General features: G+C 42.3%; 1 protein-coding gene across 3 annotated transcripts in view; it reads left to right on the top strand.

The window, feature by feature from the left end:
* Positions 1-3,266: 3,266 nt before the first annotated feature.
* The window catches only part of DAAM1 (dishevelled associated activator of morphogenesis 1), a 183,998-nt gene continuing 162,682 nt past the window's right edge, over positions 3,267-24,582 (top strand). For 2 of the 3 annotated variants that reach the window (XM_032179537.2, XM_032179535.2), the window contains exon 1: positions 3,267-3,381. The gene's annotated coding sequence lies outside the window, so the exon portion shown is untranslated. Of the gene's footprint in view, positions 3,530-24,582 lie in introns of all 3 variants that reach the window. The other variant, XM_058429851.1, reaches the window with a different exon arrangement.

Below are 24,582 nucleotides of genomic sequence, written 5' to 3'. Positions count from 1 at the left end.
TTGGGAAAAGCTCCCTATGTTACTGAGGACATTTCTCATTTTAGTCTTCAAAGTATATTTTGCCTACTTACCAATTAGAGTGAGATAATATGTGCGTGCTATATTCTTTCTAATAGTCTCTGTTAAGAAAAAGAATTTTTAATTTAAGTGGGTTTTTATTATCTTGTTCCATAATTAGGCCTGACATTTCTGAGATAATCTTTTGGGAAAAATTGCAAATGATATCAAGAACTAACATTTGTATAGTGCTTTTCAGTTTGAAAAATATTTTTACATGCTTCATTTAATTTAATCCTCAAAAACCTCATGAAATATATATTATTGTTAACTATTTTATAAATAAGGAAACCGAGGCTCAGAGAGAATAAATAACATAAATATGCAAAGTAACATGGATCACAAATAATGGAATGGCACAATCCCAAACCTGGGCTTAGCACACAACCTTGATTGTTGCAAAACACCAAGCTATTGCATGAAAGTACACACAAGGCTACAAACTTTCAATTCTTTCTCTCTGTTGATAACTCATTTCCTCCTTTATCTAAAATCCAATATCTAGAGTAAAACCTTGTAACCAGCACTGAGAGAGGTGATTTTAAAAGATCATGAAAATGCTTTGTGGTGCCTTCTCCTCATCCCCTACCTGTACAGACTGTCAATTAAATCTATTCTTAGTGGTCTCACAGGTTCCTAATTAATAGGCCACGATTATGGGATGAGGCAGGGCTTTTCATAAGGTCTTCAGAACAGCAGCAGTTATGTAAAATGAAAAGATAGAAAGTAAAGAAACCCATTTTGACTGAGAATATCAATTAGCTAGACACAGTGGGTGTTTTTGATGATTTATGAGACTACTTGGCCACCTAGAAAAAATTAAATGCAAACATACACAATGATTGTGTATGAAAGTGAGTGAGAGAGTGTGTGTGTGAGTTCCCTACTGTCTCCATAGAAGTGGTTAAGCTTCCTCTGCTGCTAGTTCTACAGACTGTATTTCTCATGTTAAAGAGCCATCTTTGTTTCCCTTGGTTACCAATGAAACTGTGCAGGGATCAGTTCAAATCCATCACCACTTGCAGAGAATTTTTCCAAACACAATGCCCTCTTTCTGTATCTATTATCTATATTTATAGCTATTAGATAGGAAGAGCAGTTCACATGTGCATTTCTCCACATTTATGTGCTTACAGTCTATTGTGCCTGCTGTCCTTTATATGGAGATGACTATGTCACATGGCACATCCCTATAATATTGTTAAAGAGAATGGAATTTGTTTTCAGACAGACTGCATCTTCTCCTTCATTACTGAAGAGCCAAGAGAACTTGTTGTAAGGTGATTTCTCCATTAAAATTACTCCACAGAGTGTGCCTCAGTAACATACTTTTATCTACAAGGATAAGCCCTGTCTTAACGGAAAGGCTCCACATTCAATTTATTGACTCAATAAATTTCAGGCTCACTGATTATGTTTCGATCTAAAAGCTTTACACAGTTATAAAGTTAGAAGAGCCTTTAGAATCATCCCAGGTCAAGTTTCTCTCTGAATATTTCTCCACCATGAACTGCATTACATTAAGTCTACCCATTAGTTAGAATATCAGTGATTATACCCTTGATCTGATGGCCAGGGGAAAATTTATATTGTCAGAGTTCATTTTAGATAATATTTGAAATGGACGAAATAGCTGAGGACAGAAGAGCAACATTCAAAGCTATCTTCTTTCGGGGGAGAAAAGTGGGTCTTGTCTATAAAGAACAGGCTTGTTAAAAGAAAATCAGAATTCATCGCTAAACATCTCTCTGAGCAAAACAAAGCATTTCCTCTCCCCTGAGATCCTCAACTAGTTTCATAAATATTTTTTCACTTGAACCCAACTTAGTGTTGCAGAATGAAAGGAGAAAATGAATGATAAGAAGAGTTCCACCAACACTTCAGTAGGGAGTTGTCTGAAATCTTAATTGTGAGCCTTTTTTTCACAAGATGCACAGTCTTCTAGAGATTTTGCTCGTGGAACGGGTGTGTGAGCTGATCATTATATGAAATTGAGACACATCAAATGCTATTAAAATTTACATTTACAACTCGAGTAACTAAATGCATTGATTCTTTTCATATTAAAAGACACTTGGTATTCACTGAATAATGAAAAATGCCACGGAAAAAATTATGTATTAACAATACAACCTGCCTAAAGGGTCAGAATTCTGCTACACACCTTTTGCTTACCTTTAAATAAATATTTAGGTGTGTTAAGAGCAGGGCAATTCTTGAACGGCACGATGTTGTTTGGTTTAATGTCTTTATAAAAACATTTGAAAAGAAAGGTATGGAAAATGAGGGGAGAGTGTTGTGGATTTAAAAACGTGTATACATAGATACACAATTATTAAAACTTTAGACAAGGACGTTTTCTTCCTGGGAGTGGAGAGCCACCAGGGCGGGAAGTCTGCTGCAGGGATGAACAAAAGCATGGCTGCACGATAGTATTATCTTTGCAGCAGCAGCAGGCGCCCTGACAGAGGGTTGCGGCGACTGTCTAGTCTATCACACCCCATTTCTGGTAGTGACAACCTCCGTTATTCTGTCAGCTCAGCCGACTAAGTGGTTCCCCGCGTTCTGCCTGGTCACCTTGTCTCCGTTAAACGGGAAGGAGAAAAGAGAAAGGTGAATTGAGCCAAGTGGGGTACAAGGAGATTCCTTCGCCTTGGGACTGGCGTCGCCCCATCCTCTGGGAAGTGTTGAGCGGGGAGAATTCGAGGACCGTATTTAACCCAGAAAACAGTAAGCCCTCTGAATTAGCTGCTACGCCTGGGGAAGGCAGAAAAAGTCTTAATCGTCCCTTCCCAGCAGGGACCAAGAAAGACCAGTTAGAGCGAGCCTGGCCGGACCACGCGAGCCCCGGACCTCTCCGATCCTTCAGAGCCCACGCCGGGCAAAGTAGAGGTCAAGTCAACAGGCACGACCGCAGGGCAGCCCTCCCACTCTCCTGTGAGGTCCGCAGCTGGGCTTCGGAACGACCACCGCTAACACTGCAAGGCTGTCCAAGGCTGGGAGTGGGGCGGGTCCTGAAGGGGGCGGGAAAAAGGGGCGGGGCAGAAGGGCCGAGGAGTGTGTCGGGAGATGTAGTTCTACGAGTTCCGACAGCAAAGCTGTCCCGGCTCCGCTAATAGATTGGGACTACCACTCCCAGAAGTCTGCGCGCCGGACCGGAGCGTCCATGCGCAGTGGGAGCCACTTTGTATCCTATCAGGCGAGGAGAGGGTGATGTCACCTGCGAGTTAGTAACCTACGAGCGGCTGTGAAGGAAACTGTTTAACCGGATCCCATTGTACCCAGAGTGCAGAGCCGCCTTTCCAGCATGCAGGGGCTGCTCAGGTAAGGGGGGGACGCTCCTCCTTGCCCGCCGCACTCATTCATTAAGTGGCACTGCTCAGTGGTGCGGGGGTGGGCGTGCTTCCGTGGGCTGGGCGCTGGGTTCGCGGCGCGCCCTCCCGCTGCCTCCCCGGAGCTCCCGGGCCAGTAGGTAAATATTAAACCCGTCCTTCAGGTTGGGTCTGGGTGGGAACGGGACCGAGACAGCTCTCGGCTGCCTCGCTGGGGGTGGGAAAATGGCTGCAGCGCAACGCAAACCGAGGCAGCAGGGAGGAAGACGCCCCCGAGGACTGGGGTCCCTCCCTTTCTTTCTAAGGCGCCCGGCTGGCCGGGGAGCTGGCGGGATAACACTCGCCGCCTTGCTGCAGGCTCCCCGGGGCTGGGGCCGCGGGTACTGCAGCGGCGTCCGGGAGCTCCCGGCCCGGCGGCTCCGAGAGGGAGAACCCCGAGGCAGGCTTGGTGGACACGGCGGTGGCGACAGGGAAGGAGGGACTCGTGTACCCGTTCGCGTCCGAGCAGAGCCCCCAGTACCCCTGGCACCCTCACTTCCAGCCCCATTCGAAAGGGACGGAGCGCCTGTAATTCAGACTAAGTTGGACCTAAATGTTTCAAAACAGAGAGAAGGGAAATCCGGCGTTGCGGAGGGAGAGCAGGGTGTTGGCGGCCGGGGAGGCTGCGCCGCCTGCGGACCCGGTTGTGAGGCACCGCGCAGAGGGCTCCTGCCGCCGGTCCCTCTCGGGAGGGCGCATCTCAGTCTCCACGGTCCCTTGGTATAGAGCACCTGGGCTGGGGCGAAGCGCCTGCCCTGAAGCCCTGGGCCAGGAGGCGGTAGCGCGGGGGTGGAGGTGTCGGATAATCTAATAACTAGGCTCGCTGTGGGGCAGGAGGGCTGGATAATCGGGTTTTCCCAGCTGGTTCTGAAAGCCAACTGCTTGTGATCGGCTTGCCCTCTGACTGGAGACGTGCACGAGGCCCAGAGCTCTCAGTCCTCTGGATGTTCTTTCCCTTTCCTAGTACCTTCATTTGTTCGTTTACTCATTCATCAAGCCCTGCTAAGGTCTCAAGTTTTTCACGGCCTGGCTTTGCGGAGCTACCTCTCGCCCCATAACATATTTAGTGATGCCTGAACTCCATTCCCTTCTCCTTCATCTCCACTTTCTGGAGAGCATCAAGAGCAAATGCCACCCGTGACCGTTTTGCTGGTAGTTTCTTGAGATTCGAGCAGGACCCAGTGAATTGAAGCGGAGTTGCCTGCAAGATGAATCCCGTTGCCATGGCGACTCCTGCCTTCGGAATCTTAGCCGCTGCCACTGCTGTTTCGATTCGATGTGGCTCTGCGGGCAGCTGGGAGGGAGTGGCTAGTGGGTGTGGTGAAACGCTCGCCCTGGCCCAGCTACTCTCTCCTCCTCGCCCCTTTCACAGCCCGGGGACTCTCCCCTTTCTCTCCTAAATAGCTTGGACACAGTTCTAGACCCGCTTCCCTTCCCCGTGCCACACCTCATCACGCCACCTCTCTCCCTGAAACTAATTGTTTGGCGCCTTTTTCCTGAGGCAGACTCTGAAAATTGTAATTTGAAAAATCTCTTCCCCCTTTCGGGCTAGCCGCATCATTTCCCCAATAAGGTAGTTTATGGTGTTGGAGGCAGCTTTGTCATGAAAGGCGCCCTCCCCTGTTGTGCATAAAGAGAGCTCCCTGGTCACCAGTAAAGGCTCTCGATTTGCTCTAGGTGCAGCTGATTGGAAGTGATTAGGGACAACTAATAACAGTTGGAAGACACTGCAGTCCCTTGTGGTTCTCATAAAATCTAAAGCCAGGCTAGAGGGTGCAGGTCCTTGAGGGTGAAGCATGCAGGGCCATAACCAGGAGACTTTCTTGGGTCCTACTCTGGCTCTGTCAGGCACTGGCTACTCCACGCTGAGGTTAACCCTTTACCTCTGGGGACCTCATTCTTCCCTTTGGTAATGTGGGGAAAGGGTAGAGAGGGTTTCCTAACGTTAATTCTAGGTGCAATAGCCTATGATTCCAAGATAGACTTGGTCATTGCCCTTTTTCGTCCCTGACCCCAAAGTAATCTGAAGTTAAGCGTTTAAACTTGGCTTCTGATACTGTGCCATCAGGTTATATGGACAAGGCAGCTATGTGACTATTTATAATACTGTTTATACTACCGCTACTATTCAGTATCTGGACCCTTCTAATTATACTTTAGTATTATAAATAATAGTTTAGGTTTTGCCTTTTTATAGATTCCTAATGAATGCAGTTATTTGTAATTGCATTAAGTGTAATTGACTTATATAAATATTTTATTTCCCCTCTGCTTGCATTTTATACCAATGTGCATTATCACAGATGTTGCAATTATGGGGGAAAGTGTGTATGAGAGTGTCTATGCATGTGTATCCATAGTCAGGTAAATGCTTGGGATTGCTGTGTGCTTGGTGGTTGACACTTACCATCTTATTTTAAGTAGGTAACTATATCCCCATGAGGAAACAGGATCAGAAGTTGTCACTTTTTTCCTGGAACTTATCATTAAATCAAAATTTCCTTCATTCTTCTGCTTGTCTACCCTACTAGATTATAAACTCCTTGAGGGCAGGGTCTCTGTTTTGTCCTTTTCCATCTCCCCAGCATTTAGAGCAGTTTGTTCACTTGTAGGTCTTTAATAAATATATGTTAAATGAATATTAACTAGCAGAACTATGATTGGAGATCCAAGGTCTGTATTATTTCCACTGATAGTTCTGTCATCCATGGTAATATTCCCCTTAGCTTTCTATCAAGCAGTTTCATTTCATCATAAACCAAAACTTGTCTGGCATAAAAGGCCTTCTATGTATTTGAAATAGACATATTTCCTAATTATTTGCTTTTAGAATACATTCACTCATATCGACTGTTTCTTTGTAGTTACCATTTCTTATTACCCCTGAACCAGGCATTTCTAGATTTCTCTCAGTTGCACTATCCTTGGCCCAGATAATCTTCCCAGGAGGTGTATGACACGTGAATAGGGAGAGACACCAAGAGAAAGATACCCGGAAGCTTTTGCCAGGCCACCAGTGTCTCCCAGAAGAGCTGGGAGACAATAGTCCTCTCACCTCAGGCAAAGCTGTTCTGTAAACAGGATCAGTTGTTTCAGGCTGGTTGATGTGAAAGAAATGTGAAAGAACATTTGCCTAATATTTGTAACATGTTACCATCCAGTAGTCGGATTCTGTGGGTTTTCAGGAGCATAAATTAGTAAATTAGTGAGGAGGTGTGATAATGAAGAGGGTGTGGTGGGTCACATCCTTGGGTGGTGCTTACAGGAGCTCCATGAATAGGTGCTAAGGAATTTGAATCCTGGCTTTCTTGTTTTGTGGACATGTTCTGCGTGTTAAGGGGTGTGTGTGTGTGTGTGTGTGTGTGTGTGTGTGTGTGTGTGGTTTTGAGCTACTTTGTTTAAAAGGCTGCTTGTAGTGTTGGCACTATGGTCCTTAAAACAAATAAGGTGTTTACAAACAAAACAGTTCTGATTGAAAGTGTTTCATTTTGTAAATATTTGGGAGACGGCATAAAGAGAAACTTGAGGTCTTGTGTGAAAACACTTTAAAGTTGCAGCTGTTGGACCAGAGGAAACATGCTTTTCCAACAAAGCTTGGTATCCTTGAGTGCCCTAGGTGTTTGGTTCAGGAAATAATCACAGAACTTGTAACTGCTGTGGGGCCCTCCCTGGCTTCAAGCCCTGCTCTGGTGTTTCCAGTGTTAAGTCTATCCTTATATTGCTGGAAACAAAGCAAGGTGTCCAACTTCGGTTAGCAAATTTGTTTTCTCTCTAGAGGGGACACCAGTCAAAATAAAAGTTCTGTATTCTATTGTGATTTTTTCCTCTTTGGATGAGGAATATGGTGACTTATTTTGGTATTACAATTTCTAACTTGGTAATAGAGGTAATCTTCTAAGTGAATACCAATCTTAAATACGCACGGCATCTGTTGTAGTGGTTTCAAGACCTCAAAGTTTAGGCTGGGCACGGTGGCTCACGCCTGTAATCCCAGCACTTTGGGAGGCCGAGTTGGGCGGATCACGAGGTCAGGAGATCAAGACCATCCTGGCTAACACGGTGAAACCCCGTCTCTACTAAAAATACAAAAAATTAGCTGGGTGTGGTGGCGGGTGCCTGTAGTCCCAGCTACTCAGGAGGCTGAGGCAGGAGAATGTCCTGAACCAGGGAGGCGGAGCTTGCAGTGAGCAGAGATAGCGCCACTGCACTCCAGCCTGGACTACAGAGTGAGACTCCATCTCAAAACAACAACAACAACAAAACCCTCAAAGTTTAGAGGAAATTGATTGCACAGGTACTATTTAAGAAATTGGTACTGAGAGCATTTTCTCTATTTCTGTATGTGGCTTGGAGGTAATGTCTGGTTGACAGATCAGGCTAGGGTGGATGATACCCCTCTTGAAGATGCATTCACTTAGCAAGGGTACTGTCTTTTATGTAGATTGTATTATTTAGAGTGGCTGAGGCTGCTGATAGAGACCAGCGTTGAAGCGTGGATCTGAAGTACACCCCCCTTCTCTGAGCTGTCACCTTGTTTGTAGCCCCACTGAAACAGGGACAGATGAACATGAGATTCAAGTTGATTTTAGTGACCTATATTTCACTCCAGCAGATTTTTTTTTTTTTTTTTTTTTCAGAAATAAAAGGTTACCTTTTAATTTTTTAGTATCCTTTCCACTGTTCTAGGAGCAGGGGGAGAACAGAGCATTTCAGGGAGAGTTTGCATTCATAGTCTACAAGTTTGCATACATAGAACATGTGTCTAAAAATGAACTGAATGTTAAGTCCTAGAAGCACAGCAACAAGTGTACAGAGCCTTCCCCATCACTCCCAATTAATCTGGGGTTACCAAATACACCCTCAGCCCATTGATGTTTAAGCGTTCCTGGTTTTTACTCCATTTGTGACTTTCTGCAGTAATGGCTGTCCACGTCTGGAATGTGCATCCCTCTGAGTGTCTGGATTATCTTGTGCTTTCATATCTAGCTCAGGTGTCACAGCTTCCAGGAAGCCTTCCCTGCCCTTCCTCCTTAAAGCACTTAGCCTGACCACACAACACTTACAGCTAATTTGATACTGATATTGTATGTGAGGTGCCTACCTCATGCAAAGCCCTTTCTAAGACTTTCCATGGGCTACGTCGTTGACTACACATAATTATACAAGATAGATACTTTTATTGCCATGTTCTAGATGAGGAGACTGAGGCACAGAGAAGTTAAAGAACTTGCCTAGCTTAGGCCACACAGCCTGTAAGTGGCAGACCAGGTTAGGGACTCAAGCAGTCTAGTTCTTTATACATCCTGATGTTGCCTGGTTTCTGACTTTCCGGCACATTATTCTTTTCTCTGCAACTTGAGTTGGGGGAATCACAGCTTCCTTTGAGTCTCTTAATTCTCAGACAGTGCTGGGTCAGTAAGTCCTGGATTAATTGAGAGTAAAATGACTTCTTCATGTCATGGGTTCTTACAGCCTGATTTTCTGGAACAGAAAATGTTGCGTGAGATTAAAAATGTTGTTTTTGAGTATTTAAATTATAAACCTTTGGAGCTCTCTTTTGCTGTATGAACGATAGACACATTATTTGGAAAAGGAAATGCTCTTATATTATAGCTCTAAATCTGTTTGGAGCCTGTCCAGCATTAGACCTTATTTGTTAAGTGAGGTAACTTTTCACTTGGTTGAATCCCTCATCTGATAAAAGATCTTCTCACCCAGAACAGGGCCACAGAAGCCTGTGCTGAGAGTTAAGACGGCCCATAATTTCTCAGCTTCCCTCTTCCCTGTAGTCTTTTAACATAAATTGTGAAAGCTCTTTTGAAAAGAAAATAATGAACACTTGAGCAGTAGTCAAACATGTAATCTAATATTGGATAGCCTTAGATATTAAAACAAACTTTTTCCCCCCACCTCAGAAGAGATACTTTTATTTATTTTTACAGTGGAGCAAATTTGGTGCCAAATAAACAATTTCTATTCTTTTAAACCATAGCCACAGTTGTGAATTAAATGGGGAAAGCTAGGGAAGCAAGTTCAATTTCCAAAGCAGTTGGTGCGATTTCCTGACTTACAATAGATCTTTTCCTTTTGGCTTAAAACTAGATATTGTGCCACTTAGACAATATTTAATGAAGACAATTGACTAAAACACAAGGAAATAATAGGAAAGCTATGCCTTAACGGCATATTGCCAGGAAGGGAAACATGAAAACAAAAGGTTTGTTAGCCATTAGGTTACACAATCATAAAATTTTTTGAACAGACATTAATTTCAGAAGGTTTTTTTTTTTTTTCGTAATCATTCATCTTGGTATACTTTTTTTTTTTTTTTTTTTGAGACAGAATCTTGCTCTGTCGCCCAGGCTGGAGTGCAGTGGCACGATCTCGGCTCACTGCAAGCTCCGCCTCCCAGGTTCACGCTATTCTCCTGCCTCAGCCTCCCGAGTAGCTGGGACCACAGGTGTCTGCCACCATGCCCGGCTAATTTTTTGTATTCTTAGTAGAGATGGGGTTTCACCGTGTTAGCCAGGATGGTCTCGATCTCCTGACCTCGTGATCCGCCCACCTCGGCCTCCCAAAGTGCTGGGATTACAGGCGTGAGCCACTGCACCTGGCCTCATCTTGTTATACTTTTTAAGTATGTCATTCACCTTTAGTAATAACCTGGGTTTATTCTGTTCTATAAATTACACCAGGATTGGGGTTTTAAGGCTACCTGTATTTTTGCTGGCACACAATTAAGGTCACCTATTAAACTGGTCTTCGTCATTTTTGTGTCTAAAAAAAATACTTGTAGTGTGATTGGAAAATGTTGCCTATCTGATAGACTTCCTGAATTTAGGCTTACAAGAGTAGATAGCCCAGATCCTAGCTTTGGGCATTGTTGGGGTAATACAGATGCCCATCTTTTATTTTCTGAGATAGGTTCTTATATTCTGGCTTGTTGGCTAGCTCAGTTTGTTAGTGACGTACAAACCAGGTCAAGGGCATGGGTTAGCTTTGCCTTGTTTTGGAGCCACAAACTGTACCTGTAATTCTAGTCAGATTTTTTCTGTTTCTTTTTTTTTTTTTTTTAATTAATTATGCTCTTGGGGACTAGACTGTACATTGTGGACAATCAGTGCACAGCTATCACTACTAAGGGCAAAAAAAAGTGCCATATTTTAAAGTGAACTGGTAGAGAAACCCTGTAAGTGAGAGGCAAGACTGCCAGCAGCTTGCTAAGGAACCGTATGCTTCTGACAGTTGTCCTCCTTTGAAGATTAGGTCAGGACTAGGGGCAGCTTCTTGAAAGTTTGCCAAAGCCAATAGCCTTGATCTTTTTCCTTTCTTGGCAGAATGACAGATGCCATCAATGTGTGTTTGGGTGCTACTTCTGGGCTTACTCTTCGATAAAGTTCTGGATATTTGTGCTCAAAGAGAAGAGTAAAGGATGGTGGTCAACATTATTCACCAGATGAGATAGATTGTTCATATGTGCCCAAGCTTAAATTTGTATTAGTTTCATAGAGATTTGGTAAAACCAAGCAGTGAAATGTTTAGACACAAGTTAGAACCCGCTGTTCTGTAACAAGAGGTTTAGACCAGGAACCCTTCTAAATCCCCAGAATTTACTACAAAACTAATTGTAAGAAATTGGCCGGGCGCGGTAGCTCACGCCTGTAATCCCAGCACTTTGGGAGGCGGAAGCGGGCAGATCACAAGGTCAGGAGATTGAGACCATTCTGGCTAACATGGTGAAACCCCATCTCTACTAAAATTACAAAAAATTAGCCAGGCATGGTGGCGGGCGCCTGTAGTCCCAGCTATTCCGGAGGCTGAGGCAGGAGAATGGCGTGAACCCGGGAGGCGGAGCTTGCAGTGAGCAGAGATTGTGCCACTGCACTCCAGCCTGGGTGACAGAGCGAGATTCCGTCTCAAAAAAACAAACAAACAAAAAAAACCTAATTGTAAGGAATTAAAGGAAATGAAACAGACAGCTTAAACTATTTGAAGAACCTTGCTGCATTCTCTATTTTTGAAAGTTGGTGAAATTGTGAATATGGAAAATGTCATACATTTCTGTTCAAGGCAACCCATTTGGAATTCTTTTTTTTTTTTTTTTTTTTTTGGGAGACCGAGTCTCTCTCTGTCGCCCAGTGCAGTGGCGTGATCTCAGCTCACTGCAAGCTCCGCCTCCCAGGTTCCTGCCATTCTCCTGCCTCAGCCTCCTGAGTAGCTGGGATTACAGGCGCCCACCACCACGCCCGGCTGATTTTTTGTATTTTTAGCAGAGACAGGGTTTCACCGTGTTAGCCAGGATGGTCTCAATCTCCTGACCTCGTGATCCGCCCAACTCGGTCCCCAAAGTGCTGGGATTACAGGCGTGAGCCACTGTGGGAATTATTTTTTCAAATGCAACTATAGTTAACTCATTATTAGTGGCTGCTATGTGATTTAGGCTGATGGTGGAAAAGAAACAAAAATACCATTTCTGTTTGGTTTCCCCATCCTGTTTGTGTGGCAGTCATTTCTGCGTTAGAGGTACTTTGCTCAGCACTGTTGGTAATGTGAACTAAAAGTCAGAGGACATGCAATAAATAAATGCTAGAGTTGAAGCCAATGGCTGAGACTGACCACACCATGTTCTCAGAAGGTTAAATGAACAGGCCTGCTATTACATTTTCGTATTTTAAAAATCAAGAATAGAGATTGAACTGCAAATACTCTATGACCCATTTAGGGCTTGAGATTCTGTGAGTAGGTGACACTTCCAACTATAGAAGTTCTAGGGACTGTGGCAGGAAACTGCCTTGCCTGTGATATTTTCTGCTAAGGGCTGGTTAACATTTTTTAAAAAATGTATATAGTTTTACATTTAACCCAATTTCTTTTCAAGCTATGGCTGAAGTTACGTTTCTTCCATGCCTTACCTTTTCTTTCTATACTCCTTGCATTGCAATTTGACAGTTCTGCTCTTTTGGCTTCTCTGTGGGCAGGGTGAGATGGCGGTCTCCAGTCTGCCAAGTTCCATATCTTGGGAGCCCCATCACTGACCTTACAGAAAAGCATGTCTTTCCCCCTTAACCCTTTAACTTAGAATGAGAGCTGTGAGGCAGCTGGGAGAGGAAGGCTTACATTGTAATTCTGTCAAGCTCAGATTGTTTTTCTGACGAACAAGTTGAGGGAAGTAGGTAGAGGGGAGGACAGAGAGAGTTGCTGGGTTTCACTTATCTTATCATTTGTTTCCCTCTGGATGGCCTTTGTTTATGCTGTCTCTTCAGGCCAGGAATTCCTCCAACAGAAAGCATGTGTACACTCGGGGACATTCGTATCGGGGCTTCCGTCTTCTTGTGTTTCCATTTGCTGATTTGCCTTTCTTTTGAGCTGTAGTCTTGCACTGTTGCCCAGGCTGGAGTACGGTGGCGCAATCTTGGCTCACTGCAACCTCCGCCTCCTGGGTTCAAACGATTCTCCTGCCTCAGCCTCCCAAGTAGCTGGGATTACAGGTACCCACCACCATGCCCAGCTAATTTTTCTATTTTTAGTACAGACAGGGTTTCAACCTGTTGGTCAGGCTGGTCTCAAACTCCTGACCTCACGATCCGCCTGAACTCCTGACCTCGTGATCCGCCTGCCTCGGCTTCCCAAAGTGCTAGGATTACAGGCATGAGCCACCGTGCCTGGCCCCATTTGCTGATTTGCCTTTCTTCTCTACAGCCTAATCTGGAAGGAGGGGTGGAAATACTTAACCTGCTTTTAATGCTTCTATTAGGGGATAAAGAGATTTTAAAACAGTGATGTGGGGCAAACATGTGGATGACTTTTCTAATGAGGAAGGAGGATAATGCTGAGTAAATGTAGATTCAATTTACATGTAACTTCTGTTTGGTAGAGTGTTTAATCACACATGTTTGACACCTTGAATGAAATCTCTTCACCTGTCTTTTGGTGCTTTGCAGTTGCACAGAGGAAAAGACACACTGTTTGACTTTAGGTTCAGTTTGGGTAATCGTGGCAATTCCTTTAAACTTTCTGGACCTCTCTTTCCTCATTCACAGTATATTCACATAGAATAAGCTATCTTCTGGATAAAAATTCTAAATTTTTGGGAAGACAGTATCCTCTTAAAATAATGACCTCACTTATGTGGCACTGTGTACTCGTCAAAGTAATATCCATTGAGTTTCCCTAAAATGGAGATCAGTGAGGGAGGACTCCAATTTTTCGCCTCCAGTTTTCAACCTTGGCCGCCCCTGCCTTGGCACAGTGTCCTGAGATCCTGTTCTTGGCTGGAGCTAAGCCCCATGATCTGATCCCCAGTCTCTTCTCAACTGCACAACTCAGGAGTTCTGTAGGATATAAGGGATGAAACGCGACAGAGTCTTTTGGTGGTCATACAGTTCTGTTTAAATTGATCATCACTTTTTAGTTTCTACTTAATTGTTTTTCTTTTTTTAAATTTGACATGAGGTCTTAAACTCCTGGCCTCAAGCAATCCTCCCCGCCTCAGCCTCCCCAGTTGCTGGGATTACAGGCGCATGCAATCCTGCCGGGCTGATCATCACTTTAAACTGGAGTCTGACCACCAGGGGGTCCACAGAGTGAATGTAGCCAGCTGTCCATGTTTTGCTTGGCCAGTACAGTATTATTTTTAAAAAGGAGTGATATTTTAGTGAGCATTTATGTTCTGATTTGTCACAGACCTTACCATACTCTAGTGCCTAATGCACAGCCACTTAGTTTATGTGATATTTATCTCCTTGGCCCTTGAAGGCATTGAGTTTGTGATTCCTATTTTCAACTAAATTAAACTGGGATGAATGTCTCTTCAAAGGTTTATCTAGCAGTGGGCTGGCAGGTGACCCATTTTTGTACTCTAACCCAGGGTTTCCCAACATCAGCACTCTTGAAATTTGAAACTGGATAATTATTTGTTGTGAGGCAGATTGTGCTATGCACTGTAGGATGTTTAACAGCATCCCTGGCCTCTACCCACTAGATGCCAGTAACATCCCCTCCTCCAGTTGTGACAGCCCAAAATGTCTCCAGACATTGCCAAATGTCCCCTGGGGGCAAAATCACCTCTGGGGATGATTTTGACAGAGTTTTGGATGGTCTGAAGACTTTAATCATTGAACCAAGCCTGGATATTTAGGGGATAAATTGGCATTCATCTGGGAAACTGCGCCACCCTGCCGTTTTTATTTATTTGGGCAGTTGGTTAGAGCAAAGTAAAGGTCAGTGGATTAGACCCTTTCGGGTCACTTCTCCATTCTTCCATGACCACAGCCTGGGAGGCCAGCCACATTTTAAGGACATGTCTTTGGTCACAACAGGAGACTTTGTGAGACACTGATGCTGGGTCAGGGTAAGCCCAGCAGATCTAGTAGGTAAACAGCTTTGAAGCCCATGGCCTGTGTTGGTAGGTCAGTAATGCTATCTGTGGGTAAGGAGGATGAGGCTTTGGGGAAAGGGAAGGCCAACTCTGTCATTATTGTGAAATGCCAAAATGCTTTAGAAAAAAAACCTTAAGCTTTAAAAATGACAGCTTATCTCAAATCAGCAGTGTGGGAAGGGCTCTGAAGAGGATTAGCACAGTGATGTTCCATTTTTTTTTTCCTCCCCCAAACAAGAATATTTTTTAAGCTTGACTCTAAAACTTGGGCTTTGGCAACACTGAAACTTGCCTTGCCTTTCAGAAAAAACATTGATAAGATTTTCAGGGTACAAAATGAAAATGTTATAAGGTTTTAAAAACCAACCCAAGTTCCTTTCTTGAGCAACTAATGCAAAGATAATGCTTAAGGACGCATATATTTTCATGTAAAATGTAAAACAACGTTGCTTCGCAGTTTGATAGGTGGGACTTCTGAGGATATCCAAGCCTCTTCTGCTCTGTCTGGTCTTGTAGTTCTCCGCCCTGGATATGCATCAGAATGTTCGCAGTGGATTTTAAAAAAGATGTTTAGGGATGCTGACTCAGTAGATGTGGAGTTGGGGCCCATTCTACAGGATTCTTAAAGATCCCCAGGTAGGCGGGGAGCGGTGGCTCACGCCTGTAATCCCAGCACTTTGGGAGGCCGAGGCGGGTGGATCATGAGGTCAGGAGATCGAGACCATCCTGGCTAACATGGTGAAATCCCGTCTCCACTAAAAATACAAAAAATTAGCCTGGCATGGTGGTGGGTGCCTGTAGTCCCAGCTACTCGGGAGGCTGAGGCAGGAGAATGGTGTGAACCCGGGAGGCGGAGCTTGCAGTGAGCAGAGATTGTGCCACTGCACTCCAGCCTGGGCGACAGAGAGAGACTGCATCTCAAAAAAAAAAAAAAACAAAACAAAGAAAAAAAAAATCCCCAGGTAATTCTGACATTCAACAAAAGGGGAAAATAGGTGAGAAGAGTGAAATATCTTGGGTTCAGGAAATGTAGTTACAGTTGCAGATGTGGGCTGGGTCTGGCTGCCTAGCTGGTTAAGTACACAGCTTTGTTTTTAAAAATTCCATGTCTGGCTGGGCATGGTGGCTCATGCCTGTAATCCCAGTACCTTGGGAGGCTGAGGTGGGTGGACCACCTGAGGTCAGGAGCTCGAGACCAGCCTGGCCAACATGTCGAAACCCTGTCTCTACTAAAAATGAGCTGGGTGTGGTGGCTGGTGCCTGTAATCCCAGCTACTCGGGAGGCTGAGACAGGAGAATTCGCTTGAACCCAGGAGGTGGAGGTTGCAGTGAGCCAAGATTGTGTTCCTACACTCCAGCCTGGGCGACAGAGTGAGACTCCATCTCCACGCCCCGCCTCACCCCGCTTCTAAAAAAAAGTAGCTGAGCATAGTGGTACACATCTGTAGTCTCAGCTACTCGGAAGGCTGAGGCAAAATCACTTGAACCCAGGAGGCAGAGGTTGCAGTGAGCCAAGATGGTGCCACTGTACTCCAGCCTGGGCGACAGTGCGAGATTCTGTCTCAAAAAAAAAAAAAAAAAAAAAAAAATTCATGTCCATTTTGGTGTGACTATTTAAAAAGATTTTTTTAGAATTTTGAATTTGTGAAAAGGAAGGGTCTTTTACCTGTCATCTAGTGTGCACTACCTAATACACTGAACCTAATGCTTTTAATAATATTGAAGTTGTATTATATTTTGGCAGATTTTACTGAAAAACCTCTAAATCTGTAGATGAATCAATTTACATTTTAATCTACTGTGTAAAAGAAGGAAACAAACTACCCATTCACAAATAATCAGTACCATGAACATCCTTGAGATAAAAATTCAGTGGGAGAGTAGTAATAAATGCTTTTCTTAGCCTTCCTTCTAGAGAAGGATCTAAAATAATCTAGAAAGGTTCTAGGTTCTTTCACAGCTACCTCTGTGAGCTTCCTGGGAGACCCTCCTCTGGTGTCATAGACGTGGGCAGGTCCGTTTCAGGCTTCCCTCAGGCTGTTTCATGTTGCCAGCACTACAGCTCATGGAGGACCTTGTCTCTGGCCCAGAGTTATAATGACCCAAGGGGATGGGAGATCAAATAAAGTGGCTTTAAAAAAACATTCAGACAGAATTTCAGATCCAGGCTTCTAGCAAGCATAGCAGAAGCAAGGAAAATGGCTGATTTTTAGGGGAAAATATACTTGGCATTTTGTGGACTGTCCCATAAACCATAAAAGCAACACCTTAGAACATCATTCATTTGTTCATTTGCCATTTAAAAAATGTTTTTAGTGTTGAGCGTATACATTTCAGAATGCTGTATGTTCTTAGAGAAATCCCCAGTTTTTTCCTTTGTAGTACAGAAGTCTTGTTTTACTTAAATAAAGCTCAGATTATCCTCTGTCTTCAGCTTCTGAAATAAACATTACCTGTGCAATAGGTGAAGAGTTTCCCCAATGAAATGCTCTTTGCTTTCCCTGGCAGGTGCTTTCATGTTTTGCTTATTTGGAGCATGTTCATTTTTTTCAAAGGAATGTTTACAACATCAGTTATGGAAGTTCTACAATCCCAAATCAGTTTTTAAGATATTTGTTATGCCTATGGTCAAATCTACCTCCTGTTCTTTTCTTTCCTAAATGTTGATTTTGAGTCTTGAATGCCCAAGGCTTTCTACTACTAGGGAAATGTATTAGCATAACATAGTATTGAAGAAAGAAGGACAGTTAAAGACAGAGCATGAGCTTTCTTTTTTTTTTTTGAGACGGAACCTCGCTCTGTCACCCAGGCTGGAGTGCAGTGATGCGATCTCTGCTTACTGCAAGCTCTGCCTCCTGGGTTCATGCCATTCTCCTGCCTCAGCCTCCGAGTAGTTAGGACTACGCCCGCCACCACTTCTGGCTAATTTTTTTTTTTTTTTTTTGGTATTTTTAGTAGAGACGGGGTTTCGCTGTATTAGCCAGCATGGGCTTGATCTCCTGACCTCATGATCCGCCTGCCTCGGCCCCCCCAAAGTGCTGGGATTACAGGCGTGAATAGCTTTCTTTTGGAGATGATGAAGATGTTCTAAAAGTAGTGGTAATAGTGACACATTTGTGAATCTCCTAAAACCCACCAAATTGTACAGTGTATATGGATGAATTTTATGGTACACAAACCGTATCTCAAAATAAAGCTATTATTAAAAAACATTTAAAAGAATCAGACTAAGTAGAATCTTAGATTTTTAGGCCTTAGGGATAATACTACTTTCCCATTTGTTATCTTCATGTACATCTCATTTTTTCCTCTAAATAAACAGAGTATGACATGCACAAAGGATAGATGTGGCAATTCCTTAATATTTATGGACCACTTGAGATATGAGAATCTTTGTTACAAAGAAATTTTTGTTGTAGTGGAATCTGGTCTATGTTTTTCTCATACATCCTAATCATGAGCTAGGGTATTAGAGGATAAAAAGCTTTGTTATACTTTATACCTGCTGTGAGGACAAGCTAAGGTTTTGGTGATGCCTTTGGCTTGGTCACAATGTGCTTTAAATGTGTTCATTTGATTATTTTGCAGCATGTTTCTGCTGTAGAAGTCTTCATATTGTAAAAAGCATTCAAGTATGAACTCTTGCCTATAAAACTAACTGTGTTGGATAAGAAATGTTTTATTTAACAGGGATTATGTAGCTCAAGGTTTCTCAAATTTGGATTCATGATCATCTGAAACACTGTATTAAAAGTTAAATTGCCAAATGTTTAGGTGCTCACTTGGTGTTGATGGGATCATAAACCCATGTGCAAAGGTAGGCCTTAAGATACTGTGGTGTTATTTGGTTATAAAATGCTTATGAAGGTGTATTAGTTTTATTACTGCATAATAAATTACCACAAACTTAGTGGCTTAGTAGTCTGCACATGCTGTGGCTAGATTCTCTGCCCAGGGTCTTAGCAGGCAAAACTCCAGATGTCAGCCGACATGCTGTAGTCTTCAGCTGGGGCTCAGGGGCTTCTTCCAAGCTCATGAATTGTTGGCAGAATTTATTTCCTGTGACCATAGGACTGAGGACCACTAGCTGTGGGCCAGGGACTGCTTTTAGCTTCTAGAGGCCACCCACATTCTGTTCCACATGGCCCACATTGGCAGTTCACAGTGTGGATGTTTGCTTTCTTCCATGCCACGTGGAGAACATCTCTCTGATTTTTTTCCCTGCAATCAGCTGGGGAAGAGGCTGATATTAAAAGGCTCGCCTGATTAGGCCAAGCCCACCCAGGGTAATCTTCTTTTGACCATATAATGAAACATAATCAAGAGAGTGGTATCTCATCATAGTGACTGGTTCTATCCACATTTAAAGTGGGGAAGGGAATTCTATGAGGGCAAGGATGTAATGGGGTATCATTTAAAGTTCTGCCTGTCATATCAGGTAACATACATTTATACCATTATACTCTTGATGATTATTAAAATGAAAACACAAAATCCAAAAAATCATCAGAATGGGGCTGGTGCAATGGGTAATTCTAGCACTTTGGGAGGCCGAGGCAGGCGGGTCACTTGAGGTCAGGAGTTCGAGACCAGTCTGGCCAACATGGCAAAAACCTCTGTCTTAAAAAAAAAAAAATATATATATATATATATATATATAAATCATCAGAATGAATGGCAACTCACAAATATGCTTCACGACTTCCTCTGTCTTCCTAAAATGATCCCCCCATCAGATTTATTGCTTCCTGTTGCTACTTTTTTTGTTTTATGTGGAGTGAAAATGAAGATTTTAAAAACATTTTATTATTGAACATTTCCTACACATATACATAGAGAAACTAATATAACTAGTATGAGAATCCTCCATGTTATTTTGTCCTGTAGAATTTTCCACAGTCTGGAACTCTTGTTACAGCATGATTTTCTGTTTACTCTAGTTCCTGTAAATTTGTTACAGTGAAAATAATTGATGTCTTATACTATCTGGTCACTAGAGGTAGAAAAACTATGTGATAAACAGTGTGTATTGGCAAAATTTATTAGGTCCATGTATATATATTTCAAGAAGCATATACATTTCGCAATAAAGCAAATGTCAGGTTTTCCAGATTCCCATTATTGAGAACAGTTTAAGTTTTTATATATTTACAGTGTATTAATTAGTTCAGTTAAGGTTCTTACAGAAAATAGATAACATTTAAAAATATTAAGTGATGTTTGGATTTGCTGAGATCTTTGACCTGAGTGTGTTTGTTGAATCAGGTTTTAGCTTCTTTAAAAGGAAAAAAAATTCTTAAAGGAGAAAGACATTTGAGTTTTGAGTTTTGGAAGATGACTAGATTTAAAAATTGAGGTCATGAAATAATTGCTTTTTTACAGTGAGCCTTTGCTAGTTATTTCATATCTGTAGGTTCTCTAAAGACATGTCTTTTGTCCTTAAAGACATGATATACTATATTTAAAATCTTTACCATTGGAATATTCTATTTTTAAAAATGCAACACTTTATATTGTGTTAAGAGAATAATTTCATATGGTTGTCACTGAAAGAAAATAGAAGAGGTTATCTAACGTAAACTTCACTTTGTAGGAAAAGATACCCTTGGGATGAGATAAATAAGAATACAGTAGGTTAGAAGAGAGGATGGCCAACTTTTTCTCTAAAGGTTCAAGTGGTAAGTTTTTTTGTTTTTGTTTTTGTTTTTGTTTTTTTGAGACAGGGTCCAGGGTAGACCTCCCCGAGCTCAGGTGATCCTCCCACCTCAGCCTCCTGAGTAGCTGGGACTACTATGCCTGTCTAAATTTTGAAGAATTTTCATAAAGACAGGGATCTCACTATGTTGCCCAGGCTGGTCTCGAACTCCTGGGCTCAAGCAATTCTCCCACCGTGGCCTCCCAAAGTTGCTGGAATTACCAGCATGAGCTACTGCACCTGGCCCTCAAAGTGTTCTAAACTATGCGCAAATGGAGAACCTGAAGAGATTTTTCCTTAACCTCTCTTGATACATGTGAGATTGTGTAATTCACTTGATCATTCTGGGGCTCAGGTATTTTTTTTTTTTTTTTTTGAGATGGAGTCTCGCTCTGTCGCCCAGCCTGGAGTGCAGTGGTGCGATCTTGGCTCACTGCAAGCTCCGCCTCCCAGTTCATGCCATTCTCCTGCCTCAGCCTCCTGAGTAGCTGGGACTACAGGTGCCCGCCACCATGCCTGGCTAATTTTTTGTATTTTTAGTAGAGACAGGGTTTTACCGTGTTAACCAGGATGGTCTCGTTCTCCTAACCTCGTAATCCGCCCACCGTGGCCTCCCAAAGTGCTGGGATTGCTGGCGTAAGCCACTGAGCCCGGCCAGATATTTCATCTATAAAATAAGATATACTTATCCCACTCTTATTCCAGTGTTTAAAATTAATTGGAAAAAAGATTAGAGCTTCTAGAATGCAGGGTGTTAACAGTAGAAACTCTTTAGGATCAAACTACTTCGAGGAGGAAAGTAGTAAGAAATATTGGGAATCAAGTCTACTTTTCTGAAATTTTGACAAATTGGTTTGTATTATCTTCAGCTACATTTAGCAAAAAATACTCTAGTAGATTTAGGAACTTCAGTAGAGTCTGGACTGGGTTTGTTTTGTTGAATTAGTAAAACTTATCATAGCTTACATTTGTTTTAAAACATATTTTGATTAATTATTAATTTATTTTTAATCAGTGTTGTGGCCTGTATGCAGGAACTGATCTATTGGCAGATAGTTGGTGCTAAAGAATAATTCTCAAAGAGTTTAAAAATAAGATTCGCAAAATTATAAACACATGCCAACAATTTTAATTCATTAATTAATGAGGGAACCAGTAAGATGTTAAGGGTCATTCACAGGAGAATTTGAAGAACAGGTACCTATATGTCTGCCTGTGTATCTGTCATCTATCCACCATCAGAAATGCTGAAATGAATTTGCTAGTGTATACAGCACTGGTTAATATTTTCAAGGGCCGTAAAATGCAGTGTTTGCTTATCTTTTCTATAGGCATGTAAGGCAATTATATCACTACCAGACAAAATTCATTTGTTTTGCTGTGGACAAGAGGCCTTACATTACTGTGTGTTTTTTGCAAGTGAGTTTCTGCCTCTACAGAGCTGTGAGATAGTCTAGTCCAACAGGTTCTCAAACTTTCGATTTCAGGAACCTTTGACTCTATTAAAAATTGAAGATCCCAAAGAGATTTTACCGTGTAATATATTTATCATGTCAGAAATTAGAATTAAGAAGCTTTAAAACTATTCATTTCATTTAAAACATATCAATAATGAAACCTATTTCATGTTATGTGAATGATGACTTCGTCATGGGTATTAAAGCTCCTCAAAAATTCTACTGTATGCTTGTTGAGAGAGTAAGAGAGAAAATGACAACATCCTAGTGTTATAATGAAATTAGTTTTGAACTCACAAACACACTGAAAAGTCCTCTGGCTCTCCAGGACTCCTCAGATCATACTTTGAGAACCACTGGCCTAATTACAAACAAAAAAGTCAAAGATCATCCCTGGAGGGCCTCTTAGACCACAAATCGCACTCCATTGAGAGGATACCCAGTAATCTCTTTTGCTCACTTCTGAATCTTGGGTTTTTTCCTGACAGTAGTCCCTTCTCTGAGAAATGTTGCCGTGCCTAGCATGGGGAATTTTCAAGGCCATTCTGAAACTATTAAGTCAGAAACTTATTTTTTGGTTATAATATTAATTTAGGTTCACTGTGGGGGAAAAAAACAACGCAGAAAAGTACATAGAAATAGATAAAAATCTTAATGAAGTTTTAAAAATGCTTTTGATTATACATTACCTGCACTCTTTTGCATTCTCCCCCAATTAAATATTGTCATAAGCATTTTTCATGTAATTAAAACTCTTAATAAAACTCTTAGATGGCTCACTTTATTTTCATTTTATACATGGTACTGAGAAATAAAAATAAAATCCTAAGCCTCCCAGTTGACCGAACAGACACCCTGTTGTCCAAGGGGACTCCCAGAGAAACCTTAAAAATTGCATTCCTGGCCATGATGGAATGGGAGATTTGACGCATTTTAGTATGCCCCTTCCTTATGAGCCTTTAACCAGCATTCTTTCCTAAGGAGTAAGCAGAAGCCAACTCCAGAAAACAAGAAACGAATGACTCATAACTTCATCGCCTTCAGCCAATCATCTGAGGCCATGGCCGGACTCCCCATCTTTGCAGTTTCGATGTGGCAGCTCACCAGTTTCACAATGCATCCCTTCCTAAAAACTGACCACCATCTCTAGGCAGGTTTTGGCCAACTCTCCCAGGAGGTCCAGTGAGGGTTTTCACGTCCTCTGCTTTGCCTTTTGACATCAGAGGGCTGAAAACTCAACCATCAGATCATGCTAATGCCACTGTTTTTTGAACATATGACCCATGAATAGGCATCAATATCATTTAGATGTTTGTCCCCTCCAAATCTCATGTTGAAATGTAATCCCCAATGTTAGATGTGGGGCCTGGTGGGAGGTGTTTGGGTCATGAGGGTAGATCCCTCATGAATGGCCTGTTGGTGCCGTCCATGTACGGCCTGCAGAACCATGAGCAAATTAAACTTCTCTTCTTTATAAATTATCCAGCTTCAGATATTTCTTTATAACAACACAAAAGAACTCCCAATACAGGCATGAAGCTTAGTTGCGCATGTGCATGTCTCTCCTTTCATAAATATTCAGGACTCCTCCTATAATCTGTTAAATACTTATATTTGACCATCCCTCTTGGCATACATTTCTGTTCCCTTTACTCCTCCCTCCAAGTGCTTGCAGGATGGCCAGCCTGCAGGCTGTTATCTTTTATGAGAAATAAAGCTCTCCTTTCCAAATTTATGAAACTTATGATTCTTCAGTTCACAGTACAAGATAACCATTTTTGTTTTTCCATTAAAATTATGAACATCTTTTCCATGTTTTAGATTATTTTCTTAGGATAAATTCATAGAAATAAATGAGACAAAAGGTGTGTAATTTTCGTTTTTCTAAAAGGACAGATGGTCCCCAACTTAACGATGGTTCCACTTGCAGTTTTTTGATATTACCACAGTGGGAAAGCAATATGCATTCAGTAGAAATTGTACTTTGAATACCCACACAACCATTCTATTTTTCATTTTCAGTATAGTATCTAATAAATTCCATGAGATATTCCACACTTTATTATACAATAGGCTTTGTGTTAGGTAATTTTGCCCAATAGTAGGGTAATGTAAGTGTTTTTGAGCATGTTTAAGGTAGGCTAGGCTAAGCTATAGTATTCAGCAGGTTGGTGTATTAAATGTATTTTCAACTTACACTATTATCAATGTACAATGGCTTTATCAAGACGTAACCCTGTTGTAATTCAAGGAACATCTATACGACCAAATCTTCCTCAAGGGAGGTTTTGCAGGGGCCAGGCACAGTGACTCATGCCTGTAATTACAACACTTTGGGAGGCCAAGGCAGGAGGATCACTTGAGTCCAGGAGTTTGAGACTAGCCTGGGCAACATAGGGAGACCCCCACCTCTACAAAAATACAAAAAAAAAAATAGGAAAAAAAGTAGATGGGCATGATGGTACACACATGTAGTCCCAGCTACTTGGGGTGTGTGGGCTGAGGTGGGGGGATTGCTTGCGCCCAGGAATTTGAGGCTGCAGTGAGCTATGATACAGCCAGTGCTCCCCAGCCCGAGGGTCTGAATGAGACCCTGTCTCTAAAACAAAAGAGAAAACAACCAAA

Source organism: Hylobates moloch, unplaced genomic scaffold, assembly GCF_009828535.3.
Source record: "Hylobates moloch isolate HMO894 unplaced genomic scaffold, HMol_V3 SCAFFOLD_16, whole genome shotgun sequence".
Lineage (NCBI taxonomy): Eukaryota > Metazoa > Chordata > Mammalia > Primates > Hylobatidae > Hylobates > Hylobates moloch.
The sequence above is the reverse complement of the archived record's forward strand: the minus strand, read 5'-3'. Positions and strand labels throughout refer to the sequence as shown.